Raw genomic sequence first — 15,078 nt, forward strand, 5'->3', positions numbered from 1 at the left:
AAATTAATGCTTTATTACATAATTCACTATAACCTCTATTATAAATTGTCAAGTCTTTTTTTTTTAGTTTGCTTAAATCACCTGCCGAACTAAGCAATCCAATGCTTACACTTAAACCCATATTACATAACTTGCACACACCTAATGTTATTGTCGACGTCACTAAAAAAAAGGGAGGGGCAGATTCTTTTAATTCCATAAAAGGTATGCACGCTTGCTAATTACTACGAAAACGGGTACATTCTTACACTACAGTTATCATAATCTATTTATGAATCAAATCGCAAGATAAAACAGGGTGTTTAAATAAAATCACCAGGTAAAATAAACAGACCGACCTGGACCGCCACACCCATTTTAAGTTAAGATAACCTATATCGTTCCAGTAATAGGTGCATCCGTATATCGTTGACGTCATCACAAAATGACAGGTTGGTCCCCAGACATGCCAGAATAAGCATATTTGCCAGATAATTATTGTTACAAGCCGAATGACAACAACGGGTAAAAAAAGACCCCTTCAAAAACAAACAACTACCACGAGTGGCTACAGTTTACCCAAAATAAAATTCACAATTAAAATATCTAAGATTAATTCGAAGAAATCTAACTCAAAAGAAATAAACCCCAAGAGTATGACTATCATAATATACGATACGATAAATTCTATGCGATCATTTTTTTTTCATTCAACTCATAAATAAAGTTGATCCAATCGTATATACCGAATACCAATCCCGCCAAAACAAAGATACTCAACGGCTATAAGTAAATTTCACTTGAGCCTGTACAGTGCACTCAAATAATGGTTGAGGTATAATGACTGACACAATGAGTCTAAAATTTTCAGGGGGCTAGACATGGCATTAAGGGCAAATTCATGTTTAAAAAGTGTGAGGGAGCGAAGCAAGCGAGCAGAAATTTAAACCATTTGAATACAAAAAAAAACAAATTTTATGATAGATTTTAAGATGATGTTTAAAATATTTCACCCTCATTCTTTTACTTTCCTGTCTTTTCTCCCTCTTTCTTGGTCGTGAAACCATTTTAGCCGGTCCATGCCTCCACGCCCCACAAAATTACACTGAAAAAAATTCCGGTGTTGATTTAACACAAGCCAGGAAGTGTTAAACAACACCAGTTTGGTTTTGGTCTAACACCAGATATGTGTTTATACAACACCAATTAGTATTAAAGCAGCATCGGTTTGATTCCAAACTGGTGTTATTTCAATACTTCTCTGGTGTGGACATAATATAGAATCCGGGCTGGTGTTAAATCAACACCGGAGTTTTTGCAGTGTATATACACCTGTAAGGAGTCCTTAACAGGGGCCGCGGAAGCGGGGGGGGGGGCTGGGGGCCCCACTTTTTTCCAAAACCGTGTACAAAAACGTAAAAATGACCATAGGATTGTGATTTTTTGCATGGTTAACCCTCCCCCCCCCCACCCCACTTTTGGCTCACCCCCCCCCCCCCACTTTGAAAACCGTTCCGCGTCCCCTGCTTAAGACTGAAGTTTTTGAGGTCAAGTAAACCCAAGAAACAGAGAATATCAAACAACCATAACGCTGAAAATTTCTTCGAAATTAGATGCAGAATAAGAAATGTATACATTTTAAATTTTCGCTTATTTTCACAAAATAGTTATATGCACAACTCAATGGTAATCAAATGAGAGAATCGATGATGTCACTCACTCACTGTATTGTTTGTTTCTTATTGTTTGAATTATATTATTTCATTAAAGCTTTGAAAATAAGGACCAGTTTGAATGAACTCCACATGTTCAGGGAGGAATAAAACTTTGTTTCACATAAAATTGAGGAGAAAATTGAAATATTGCATATTACACATATCAAAATACAAAAGAAAATAGTAAGTGGGTGATGTCGTTCAGTCCCCTCATTTGCATATCGACCAGGATGTGAATACAACTTTTTTTGTGAAAAATGCAAAAGTTTGGAATATCATAACTTTCTTATTTTACATCCGATTTTGATAAAATTGTCAGTGTTATGTTTGTTTTATTTTTCTCTTTTTATTCAAATCAACTTTTTGTTTGGGTTGATTTGTCCTTTAAGTATACATTAGGTTTGTTTAATAGGTACTATACAATCATTGTATTTAAGATATCAATATCGCGAGCGAGAAGCCCAAACTGAAATTCTTTTGAAAAATTGACCTGAAAATGAGCCATTTTGAGAACACTTATCGGCTTTCATGGTTATTCTCCATTTATACATCCTTTTAAATTTCAATTCTCATTTATTTTGTATGTTTTCCACTTAATTTACATTATAAATCGGGATGAATAATATTAAGAGATGGAGTAATATCAAAAAGGGTGGTAAAATAAACGGGGCATGCCCCATGCGCTTTATTGCGTTGAGGGAAATTTTATTTTTGGAAAAGAAAATGTCATGAATTAAAACATAAATATGAATATGTTATTTTATGTCATCCTTGATTTTTTTCTTCTACTTCTCTTCCTTTTTTTTCTTCTTCTTTTTCTTCTTTTTTTTCTTCTGTGGAGCGTTGTGGCCCAGTGGATTAGTCTTCTGACTTTGAAACAGAGGGTCGTGGGTTCGAATCCCAGCCATGGCGTAATTTCCTTCAGCAAGAAACTCATCCACATTGTGCTGCACTCAACCCAGATGAGGTGAATGGGTACCCGGTGGGAAGAAAATCCTTGAATGCTTGAGCGCCTAGGCAGCTCAGCTAAAGCCGGGGTAATAATAATAGCAGGGCCCGCTGGTAGAACAGTTTTCGAAACTGAAGTGGCTACCCTGGGTAAATAAACCTATATTACTATTATTATCATTATTATTATTATTATTATATTCTTTCATCTTGTATTCGTTTTCTTCTTCTTGTTTTTCCCTTCATTTTTTCTACTTCTTCTCCTTTTATCTTGTTTTCTTCTTCTTCTTTTCTTCTTCTACTTCTCTTTCCACTTCGTTTTCTTCTTCTTCCACTTCTTTTCTTTTTCTTCCACTTCTTTTTCTTTTTCATTTTCTTTTTCTTATTTTTTTCTTCTTCTTATTTCTACTTGTCTTTTCCTTTTCCTCTTCTTTTTTTTCTTCATTTTCCCCCTCTTGCATTGACTTTCAGCGTGCGTTATCACTTCAAAGAGAAAAACACTATCATTTTGATTGCTATGGGGAAAATACAGTTTGTATTTTCCCACATTCCCGCGCAAGTTACACGGGAACCTTATGAATGACATATTTGTTGCATTACTACTTTCGTTTCTACCTGAAGTTTGTATTTCCATTGTATTGTTATGTCTCGTATGGTATTTTCCCTCATCGGTATGAGTCAGTATTCTTACCTTTTTATCTGAGTGATTCCTGTATTTATTTACTTTGTAAAATATAATTTGACTACGTACTATTTTGTCTGGGGATGCCCTAAACCCGGACATGCCGGATGCATCATTCTAATACGTCACCGTCGTCGTTATGACAACACCAATAAGTTGTATACTATTATTTTATTTTTTTGCGTGTCGTTTGTGTGTAAGGGGCATCTCCGGGGCCATCGCCCCCATAAATGTTAACATTATTTAAAATTTAAAATTGTAGTGAAAAGGAAAAGGAAAAAATAAAAATTAATAAGAGTGCATTAACCAAAACAACCGTGCTGGGTATTGTACCCCCTAAACTTTGGGGAATAATAAAGTAAAAAGAAAGAAAAAGAAGAAAAGAAAATGCCCCTCCCCCTTTAAAAATTCCTAAAGCTTCCTCTGTATGTTTATGGCTATGTGTGGATTAGAGAATTTCATTCAGTTTCCCCTTTTTCCTTTCCCATCTGTCTCTTTTTTGTGTGAACTCTGAACAAAATAAGGATATCTCATTCAAAATGGCCAACGGATCACTAGATGAGTAAATGAAATTAAATCGATAACCCTCTTCCAACAAACACACCAGGGGCGGATCCAGAATTTTCCAAAAGGGGTACATTTTCCCGATGAAAATTTGACAAGCCCCAAAAAAGGGTTTTCACCTAAGATTTAAGGTAATTTCGTCTGCAAAAAAATGAGTAGTAAAAAAAAAAGGAAAAAAGTCCTTTCTTTCAAAGGGGGAGGGGGACACTTGGGTAAAAATGGCATATATTTACATTTAAAAAATCATTATGACTCTCAAAAGGGGGTACGAGCCGGATGTGCCCCCCCCCCCTGGATCCGTCAGTGACACACACACTTGCCCTATCTAGGAAAATAGGCCCGTGTCCCTGAAATAACTGTCTTTGCCTGTAACCATGGAAATGCATTTTACATACTATAATTATGAGCTATTATGGTTTACTCTCATTTCAAAAGAGCATAACCAAAAAAAAAGCTTTTCATGCATGGCTTGAAGAAGTTCAGGGAAAATGACGACGAGAAAAGAAAAATCCTGGAAATCTTGGGGAAACAAAAGGGGTGGAAATGCGCCCACTCTAGCACTCCATAGTCGAATGGCCATCAAAAGGACTGATATTCCTGAATGAACAATCTGACAGCTCTTTCTTCCTCTTTTTTTCATACATCCATTTCCTTTTCATGTCGTACTATTTCATCGTAAGTATGAAATAAGCACTGCACTATAGAGCGAGAGGAAAGGACGGGATCATGCGAAAGAGTGAGGGGTGTGGGTGAGTGTGTATGTGTGTGAGGGTTTTGTGTTCGTATGAGTGTGCGTGCGGGATTTAATTTGAATATCAAAGCATATATAGACAATTTAACAAGCCAGAATAATTAGTTCATGAACAACAGCAAAAATCGAAATCGGATGTAAAATAAAGAAAGTTCGGTACATACACCGAACTTATCGTTAGCCGGGAGTTTCCATGGTAACAGTCAGACACCTCACATCTCTACTGCTTCATTGATTCGCATTACAATACATTATAACGACAATTTAACCTAATGCATGAAAGCAAAATCAACTAAGCTTATGTTACTTGGGGATGCATACATAATCATATATACATATATTTTACCCCCAAAATAAGTGTGACATTAAAATAATGGTCGTAAAAAAATTCTCTCAACAGTTATCATACAACTACAAAAGATAATGTATATAGTTTAAATACATTCAAATAAAATTAATAAAAAAATTAGGCCAATAACAGAAGCTTTTATGAGAACCAATGATAAAGCTATAATTATGTGGTTACATAAAAATGTAAAATCTTCCACAAGCATGTGGAAGAAACATAGTTTCCTTTCGGCCATGCTTGGGGAACATTTTTAGAGATTATGTGCAACATTATTTCGATGAAACTTGGTTCCCATACCAGCTTCTGTCATGGGTCTAGTGGTATTGTTTAGGAGATTTTCATTTTTGGGGGGGGGTGGGGGGAGATCCCGGTGGGTGGAAAGCCTGCCTTCTCGACTCGGAAGTCTTCCTCAATAAACACAATAGATAACCCAGAGTGCCTATTCGAAATCAACCGAGTGTGATGCAATATTTCACATGGAAGTAAAATAAAGGGAAAATACAAATGTAGGGAGCGCGAACAAATACATGCAAGACAAACAGGGTAGTTTGATGTACAGTCGCTTCGGTTATTATCTTTTCAAACTCGAGCCAGTATATCAAGACAGCGTTGAGAAAAATCGAACCTCTGAAATGGTGTAAAAGGTGATAGATGACGTCACTGTCGTAAAATACATTTGGCATTTTCGTAGAATCGACCTTTCTCAGGGGGCACGGAGTCAAAAGGGGGCTGACCATGCAAAAATTCACAATCAGATGGTAATTTTTACGTTTTTGTACACGGTTTCGGAAAAAAAACGTTTACAGTTTAGTTGAATGATATTGAAAATGCAGTTAGTCTGCATATACCTTGCACAATAAAAAGTGTTAGCGTTTTACGAATTAGGGAGAGTGTGACCCCCATGCTACGAAACACAGTTTGATCATATTAAAGCAAAATCTTCAACCCCTTCGTAATCTAAAACAATATATATTTTACAATTGTCTCCTGAAATTTTTTTCAGCCAATGTCTCTCCCTCTTATAAAATACACAAAATATCAGGTTACTTTGAAACAGACGTGATGTCAACTACGTGTTGAAACTAGACTAGCAATAAAGCTTTGTTGACATTCATTGATATACTATAGTCACTCAGTCAGTATATATACCGATTCATTCATCTCTTTGCTATCAAACTAACGTAATAAAGTAAATAAATACACCAACTTTTTTGTTTGATGAAGTTTGGAATTTGACAACTACTTCATTTTATTTACAAATGCAACCTTATGAACCCCATAAAATCATTCATAAATTTTCATGTTTAAGGAAACTGTGACTGTTAGAATAAGTTAGCAGAAAGATGACAAGAGGCTCTTGGTATAATGGTTGTAAAGAAAAAGCCTAATATAACATGATAATGAAAGCAGCCCCCCCCCCCCCCGCACAAATCCAAATCTCGTGAACTCTAACATAACGGTTGGTGATGTTAGGGGTTTTAGGCAATGCCTGGCTAGTAGATAATGATATGGACTGCAACATCAACATGTCAAATTGTTGATTTGAAGCCTTTGTTTTATCATTATTATGAAATATGATGGTCTCATTTGAATAAAGTTTGAATTTATTGGAGGTTTTTTAGCAGGCTTAATAATAATATTGGGACTACACAAGCAAGTGATAATGATAGGAGTGAAAGACTGCGGAGACACCCCTGGAAATTAGTTTGGTATGCACAAATTTGAAGAGTTGACCGAAATCTTCTTCATTTGCGAGCGAAAACCTTTTCTTTCTTTCTTTCTTTCTTTCTTTCTTTCTTTCTTTCTTTCTTTCTTTCTTTCTTTCTTTCTTTCTTTCTTTCTTTCTTTCTTTCTTTCTTTCTTTCTTTCTTTCTTTCTTTCTTTCTTTCTTTCTTTCTTTCTTTCTTTCTTTCTTTCTTTCTTTCTTTCTTTCTTTCTTTCTTTCTTTCTTTCTTTCTTTCTTTCTTTCTTTCTTTCTTTCTTTCTTTCTTTCTTTCTTTCTTCCTTCCTTCTTTCTTTTTTTTAATTTCATTTTTGGTGTGACCCGAAATCCCCTTTATTTTGTAGTGAAAACCTTTTTTAAGGGTGTGGGGTGTTTGCTTGTTGGCTTGTAAAGGAAACCAGCACCAGCACCCCTCTTCAAAAACCGTTCCCATGCAGGATCCTGACAGGATAGCAGGTATACATCTGCTAACCATGAGGATGTCATGTGACTTGTAAGGTATGCAACTTTGAATGGGCATTGGCAGTATAGAAAGAGGGGATTCACCAAAAGAATCTTGCATCATTTGGGCCATCACTATTGCGTAATATGGTAGAACGTGACACAGTCCTATACCTGTGACGACCGTACCCGCCCACCTGTACGATAGCTGACGTACACACGTCATGTACGATGGCTGACCTATAGTTGCTGACGCACGCACCTGTACGATGACAAGCCCCGCCCACCTGTACAACGATCCGCTCACCTTTAGTTGTTGGGGACGCGCCATTTTTTTTTTTTTTTTTTACCTTTCAGATGTGGACAGGTGGACCATTTTTTGTTGCCCATATAGCAAGTCAAGTTTTTTTTTTTTTTTTTTTTTTTTGGGGGGGGGACTTCCAGCCTCCCTGGATATCTAATGGTACTTCCTTTGGGACCCTCTCACCTGTTCATTCCTAGTTTTTTTGTTTTGTTTTTTTACTTTTGTTCAATGCAGGGCAATCCCTGGTCAATTATTGTCTATCTTCAAATCGAAATCCCATCTCTTTACGGTGACTATACATACACTGTTAAAAACATATTGGGTAAAATTTTAACCAGGGTTATTGTGTGTCCACCAAGTTTTGGGAAGTATTTTACCCGATGCGGGAAGCATATTGTCCAGTAAGGTTAAAAAATAAGCAGCTATTACTTTAGAATGGGCAAAATTTCCATCACACAGGATAATAAAAATGCCAGTAAATTAAGAGGCTTTTATAGGAGGAAATTATAATTTGTTAACAAATTTTCGGCATTACTCCTATTTGTTTAAGATCAGTATGCTCGATCTGTAAATGAAAATCATAAGATCAGTATGCTCGATCTGTAATGAAAATCATATGATCATAAGTCAGAAAAAATTGGAACCAGTGGGATTCGAACCTGCCATCTACTGCTTTCCGGGCAGCGACTCAACCACCAGGCTATTCTGGTTCACGGCTAAGCCACGATGAACTTGAATTCAAATACCCTCGATCCTCTTCTTTCTGACTCATTAATATTCAAATACCGTCCGCCGTGGACAATAGATAGTAAATTAAGAGGCTTTTATATAGGAGGAAATTATAATTTGTTAACAAATTTTCGGCATTACTCCTATTTGTTTAAGATCAGTATGCTCGATCTGTAAATGAAAATCATAAGAATGCCACAAAGAAATGCCACTTATTGGCTGGACACATAATTATCTTCCTGGAGCAGTTTTACCCAATATTTTTTCAAGTGTATATTATATCATTTATATGATTAAATATTTGTGAAGTGCCTGCAAGAGAATAATACTCCCACAGCAATTTGCATTCTATTATCAACTTGAATGTCGTCACAGACGCATTGTACGATATCAAGGCACGTCTATAACTCTTATTTGGTCATGTTGATCATGACATGGGCATGGACCCTGGAAAGCGGGGGTGCTGGGAGTGCTGAAGCACCTCCAAGATTTTCCTTGGGGTGCTGCGTGTATTATTTTCCATAGGCACTACCCCCTGAAATTCTAGAAGTTGTGAAAAAACGGATAGATTTAACCCAGACGGCCTTCATTTTGTAGTGAACCACTTAGCTTTTCATTTATTTTCATTTTTTTTTTCATTTTTTTTTTATTTTTTTGCTTTTCAAACAAATCGTATTTTTTTACGTTTTGTACAAGGTTCTGGAAAAAAGTTGGAGCTGGAACCCCCTCCCCCTCCCAGGTTCCGCGGCCCCTGGATGATGACGTAATACGTAAGATTACCCTCTTGGTATAGAATATTGCCCATTTTTATTATTTATTCATTATTCATTTATTCATTTATTCATTTATTCATTTATTCATTTATTCATTTATTCATTTATTCATTTATTCATTTATTCATTTAACTATTTATTTATTTACTTATTCATTTATTTATTTACTTTCTAATGTATCTATTTATCAATCTATTTATTTATTTATTTATCTATTTGTTTGTTTATTTATTTTATTCATTAATTTATTGGTACTTATGTAGCGCATAATCAATTGAAATTGCTCTATGCGCTTTGTACAAATTGCTCTCCAATATTACAGTTACACTACAACAAAATAAATATGTTTTCAAATTGATATAAACATATAGATATTTGCCAACAGCAGAAAAAGTAAATTTACACAGATATAAGTGCAGTGTACAGAATTGCAGGTTTTGCATTTCCTCACCCCCTCCCAGGGCACTGGGAACGGTTTTTCTATGGGGGTGCTGATGTAAATTTGGCAAGCAAAAAATAAAAACAAAAGGGTTTCCACTACAAAATGAAGGTTATTTTGGTCCAGGGAAATTTGACAAGAAAAATATATATGAAAAAAAGGTTTTCACTAAAAAAATAAAGTTCTTTTTGCTTACATTTCTAGATTTTTATACACCTATACCAGAATTGTTGGGGTGCTGCCTCTGGAAAAAAATACACGCAGCACCCCTAAGGTAAATCTTGGGCGCCCCCGCTTCCCAAGGCCACGCCCCCATCTCCTCTCCAACTTACAAAGTAGGTGCATGATGTATTAAAAGGGTTATTGCATTCCAGAGAAAGTTGATCTTGATAACATGAAAAATACAAAACAAGCACATTAATTAACTTTTGCAATTTGAAAAAAAAATTAACAGTAAATTTTGATAAGATATTTCGTGCAATACAAAAAAAATCGTTGAGTTAAGACGTTCTTGAAACTTTCCTATTGAATACAAAAATAAGCTGAAGATTTTTGGAGTATTACATGATTTTCATAAAACAAAATTCCAAATTTACAAACGGCAGCACCGATGGTGTCACACACATCCATCAATAAATATAAAATATTTCAAATAGATTGCAAATAAGCTCTTGATTGAATCATGGACCCAACCACAAATGAATCATAATAAATAAACAATGCTGACAGTTGCTAGGCATACTTTCACATCCTACCAGTGGTCAATTTAACACCTGGGTGGAGAGTGGCAAAGTGCGGACTAAAGCCTTGCCAACTTACGGACACGAGGCCGCGATGGGGTTCGAACAAACGACCCTCTGATTGCAAGGCGACATTCCGAACCGCTATACCACGACACTTTTTGTGAGTTATTCCCCAAATCACACCGAGGTTCAATATTTTTTTTTATATGAGTTTGGTTTTTAAATATGCTCGTTAGCAAGGAATCGGCTTTTTCTTGACGTAATGGAAATGTGTGAAGTACCTGGAGACGAATAACGTCCTTTCCTACCAATGATTTATACAAATACTTCGCAATTATTTGCATTCTATTATCATTCATTCGTCGTCACAGATGACGTATCGTTAATAATGCTTCTATATCCAGGCACGTTACTAAAATATTTTGGTCCCCATTAGAAGGGGAAGTCCACTGCATCCTGCCTGACATCAGACTGATTTTGATAAAATGCAAAAAAAAAGAGGGAATAACAGATGTGACATTGTTAGATAGATTGTGGGGGCTGCGTGCATTAGACGTCACAAAATTACGTCATTAAAGAAAATCATAACCCAGCGATAATTCAATGGATTTTCACCAAACCTTAATACACAGATTTCGAGGTTCTTAATTTCTATTTTGGTTTGATTAGTCTGTATGTATGTTTTTTTTAATCATTATTTAGTTATATGTTTGCCTTCTATCAAAACCAACTAGAGACCAGGGCGAACTTTCCCCTTTACTGGATGAGGTGACTACGTGTTAAAAAAATATATTAACGCAGAATTTTCCTATATTGTCGAATAAACGTTTTCATTGTGTTGAATGAATCGGGGAATTCACTACATCTTTAACAAGATCATTTTAACATTGAATACTTATTATACCTATATTACATATTCTACCGTGACATTATCCACACTTGTCCTCTAAACATGCTAAAGGCTGTATGTTATCTGCATGAACTTAAACCGAGATCAAATTAGAACAGTGGCATTACGTCACTGCATTCGAACTGTATTGAAACAAATTTGGTTTAAATTTCATAATCTAAAAATAAGAACTGAATGCTTGGCGATAAAAAGAGGCTATATGTTGTAACCGCAGAAACTGAACATAAGGGTAAATATACTTACCAAAAATCATGAGTGATGGAGGTGAGGGGGACAAAAAAAACAACTAGTAATTAAAATGTTAATATTTTATCCTTAATTATATCTGATCCGGGTACTCGGTCTTGACAGGGTTTCGTATTAAGAAAATCAAACTTTGAAACCCTAAAATTGTTTTTTCGTATTAAAAAAAAAGGCACAGTATATATGGCGTAATTTCGAAACCGCGTACCCGGTCGTCGCAAATTAGGTCTTCAAAGATGCAGGAGACTTGAAAGAAAAAGATCACGAAACATCTCGTGAAAAAGTCGAGGGGAGGGGGCTTTTAAGGCCCACGGGTCAAGATATGCTGATAATGCCTAGTTATCACCTAACGAATGTACCCGAGACGATTTTACATTTAGCCGTAAACTTTCAGTTTTAGAATGGAGTATGCTGCAGTCACGCGTTTTGACATCCAATAATCGGTTTATTTCCAATTCGTCTAATGCATATTCGTCCAATTGCCAACTCGTCTACTATCATTTGGTCTACCATCAGCTCATCCACTCACCACATGGTTTACTTTCATTTAGTCTAATAACCAGTTGGTCAAAATTTAGTTAATATACCATTTTTTTTTTTTTTTTTTTTTTTTTAAATATACCATTTGGTCTAATTGGACTAGAGTTCTTTCGGTGTTAATTGTGCAAAATGAATGGAATGAAATAGATATTAGACCAACTGGTAATGAGACGAAATGGTCATAAGACGAAATGGTGATTAGACGAAGTGATGATTGGACCAAATGGTTTTTAGACGAAATGTTGATGGACGGAATAGCATTAGACCAAATGAAAGTAGACCATGTGTTGGGTGGACGATTTGGCAGAAGGCGAATTTACCATATATCCACGTAATATCACGACCAGAGGATCATAATTTTCGTTATATCCATGGCATGGTGATGATGATGGCGATAATAGTGACAATGAGGATGGTGGTGGTGGTTATGATGATGATGGTGAAGAAGATGATGATGGTGATAATGATGGTGAAGAGGATGATGATGGTGATGACTATGATGATGGCTATGATGATGATGATGCTGCTGATGATGGTGATATGGCTAAGATGATGGTGATGATAACGATGATAATGAAGACAGTTACCAGCATTTGTATTACAATATATATTAAAAACATCCTGAGGTGCACATCAATGAAAATAAAATCTATACAACTGAATATCCAAAGCTTGAACAAAATTTGTAAGTACTCAAAAATATCAACAGTGATTTATGCTTAAGATATATGTGGCATTTTGCACAAACAATGAGAAAAAAGCACAACAGAAACACTCATATTTCATTTTACACCTTCCTTTATTAGACAAATAACTGACAGGTTTCACATAATATTGCTAAACACAGACACATAAATTAACCCACAAAGGAGTCATTTTATATACAATATTCATATCCTGTATTGGTAAAAGGAGATAAGCTCATTTGGCTCTGGAGAAGCTCATTAATGTAATGTATGCAAATTATGAAGAACATATGAAATTGAGCAATGTGCAAAATAGAATTTACCTCAACATTGAATATCATATCTTGTTAAAAATAACCTCAATATTTTAGTCTTGCTGAATCAGACCCTAATCAACCTTAGAGTATAATGAATGCCCTGGAAATAACACAATATCTGGCAGCTAGGTGGCAAGAAAAGGTTATTGTTACATTATGTCCGCAGACTTAATACCGTGAAATAGGCCTGGGAGGGGTCAAGGATGTGCACCTTTGATATTTATTTGCATGAGAGAACAAAGTTTGTTTATTCAAAGCTTTTTACATGTACAAAAAATCATTATTAATATCTTCCCACAATTTCAAAGTCTGAGGCACAAATTCACGGACTCAAGAGGTTGAAAACCAAACATGATGAAACCTCTGTCAAGGTTTCTATACACATACAAACTGAATGCCATCATCCTAGAAAGGTGTCACTTGGGCAAAATGTACATATTGCCTTTGTGAAATTAAACTGTGGGTTTTGTTTAAACTTCTTTTGTGTATTCAGGCCTAAGATTAATTTTTGCAATAAAGTTTCCTGAATTTGAGAAAAATTATAACATATAAATTATAATCACAAAAGTATCCCCTTCAAAAGTATGAGTTAAAAGGTGTGCAACTGAAACAAAATATACAATAGATATGATATATTGAAAGGGATGAAATAAATTTTATAAATTTAATTTAGAAATATATTGGCATGGAGAGGCATGACTATCATACCAATTCTAATGTCATAGGTGAGGATATGAAATAATATACACAAGAAGTCCATATAAATATCAAATACAAATCCAAACACACATAAAACCACACCGATTCTTATAATCAATATTTAATTTGCGTTCATATAATCTTCACAAATTAGGAAAATATTTAAAATTGCTTACACTCATATCTGACTTATAATTTCCAAAATATGCAATTTGCTTTTTTAATACATAAATAGGAGGTAGGTTGAAATAGACTCCTTCAAGTCAAATATCCTATTTTACAAACATTTAAAAAACAATGCACAACAAGACTGCACGATAAATAGTATAAAAGTCATAAATAATGTCATTTAACACTGCATAGTTTAGTCTTTACAAAATAAACAAATATATACACTATACAGTATAAATCTATTCATAATCGATTTCCCTGCAACATTTCTGCAATTTATGGTTACAAGCACAAACATGTCCAAAATCCAGCTGTGCAAATTGAAATAAATGACCACAATCTGAACCACTATAACAACCTTGGATGAATGGATAGCTCTACATGGTTAAGGTCTGGTCTGTTCATAAGAATTGCAGAAACGTTATAAAATGAGTACAGTAACCTACAGAAAGGAATCTCAAACAATTAATGTGTAAACAGTACTACCATAATGGTATCATTATCAACAAAGAGAGAGAGAGAGTCAAAAGACAATATTTCATAGTGTTTGTATTTTATAGGCCAAAGGGCAGTCATGAATTTACTATTAAATGGATGAGTGGGTAGTGTAAATACTTTGCCTTTTATATTTATGATGTCTCATCGCATAGGCCTACAAGTATGCATCTATAGACCAAAAAGTCCCCACGCGAATTGTTGCACAATCAGAATTACCAATCCCGATGGGAAAAAAGGATTAACCCTAACTTTGGATATACATGTACCCTTGCTTGTTTGATATTTTCGAGTAGATGAAACACAAAGTATATAACAAGTGGAATGCCTCTGGCCGTCTCACCTGCATCACGCGATTCAATATAGCAGCAGTGCTGATTTTGAAAACTACTATAACTCGCACAAGATGTTCAGTGATACTTGGTTACTCTTATTTCCACGTTTTATGAACTAGACCAATACACTTATAGAGATATGATGGCAATTCAACAAATACCCCCAACGTGGCCAAAGTTCTTTGACCTTACATGACCTTTGACCTTGATCATGTGACCTGAAACTCGCACAGGATGTTCAGTGATACTTGATTACTATTATGACCAAGTTTTATGAACTAGACCAACACACTTTCAAATTTATGGCTGTAATTCAACAAATACCCCAATTTGGCCAAAGTTCATTGACCCTAAATGACCTTTGACCTTGCTCATGTGACCTGAAACTTGCACAGGATGTTCAGTAATACTTGATTACTATTATGTCCAAGTTTCATGAATCAGATCCATAAACTTTCAAAGTTATGATGGTAATTCAACAGATACCCCCAATTCGGCCAAAGTTCATTGACCCTAAATGACCTTTGACCTTGGTCATGTGA

Source organism: Lytechinus pictus, chromosome 17 (assembly GCF_037042905.1).
Source record: "Lytechinus pictus isolate F3 Inbred chromosome 17, Lp3.0, whole genome shotgun sequence".
Taxonomy (NCBI): domain Eukaryota; kingdom Metazoa; phylum Echinodermata; class Echinoidea; order Temnopleuroida; family Toxopneustidae; genus Lytechinus; species Lytechinus pictus.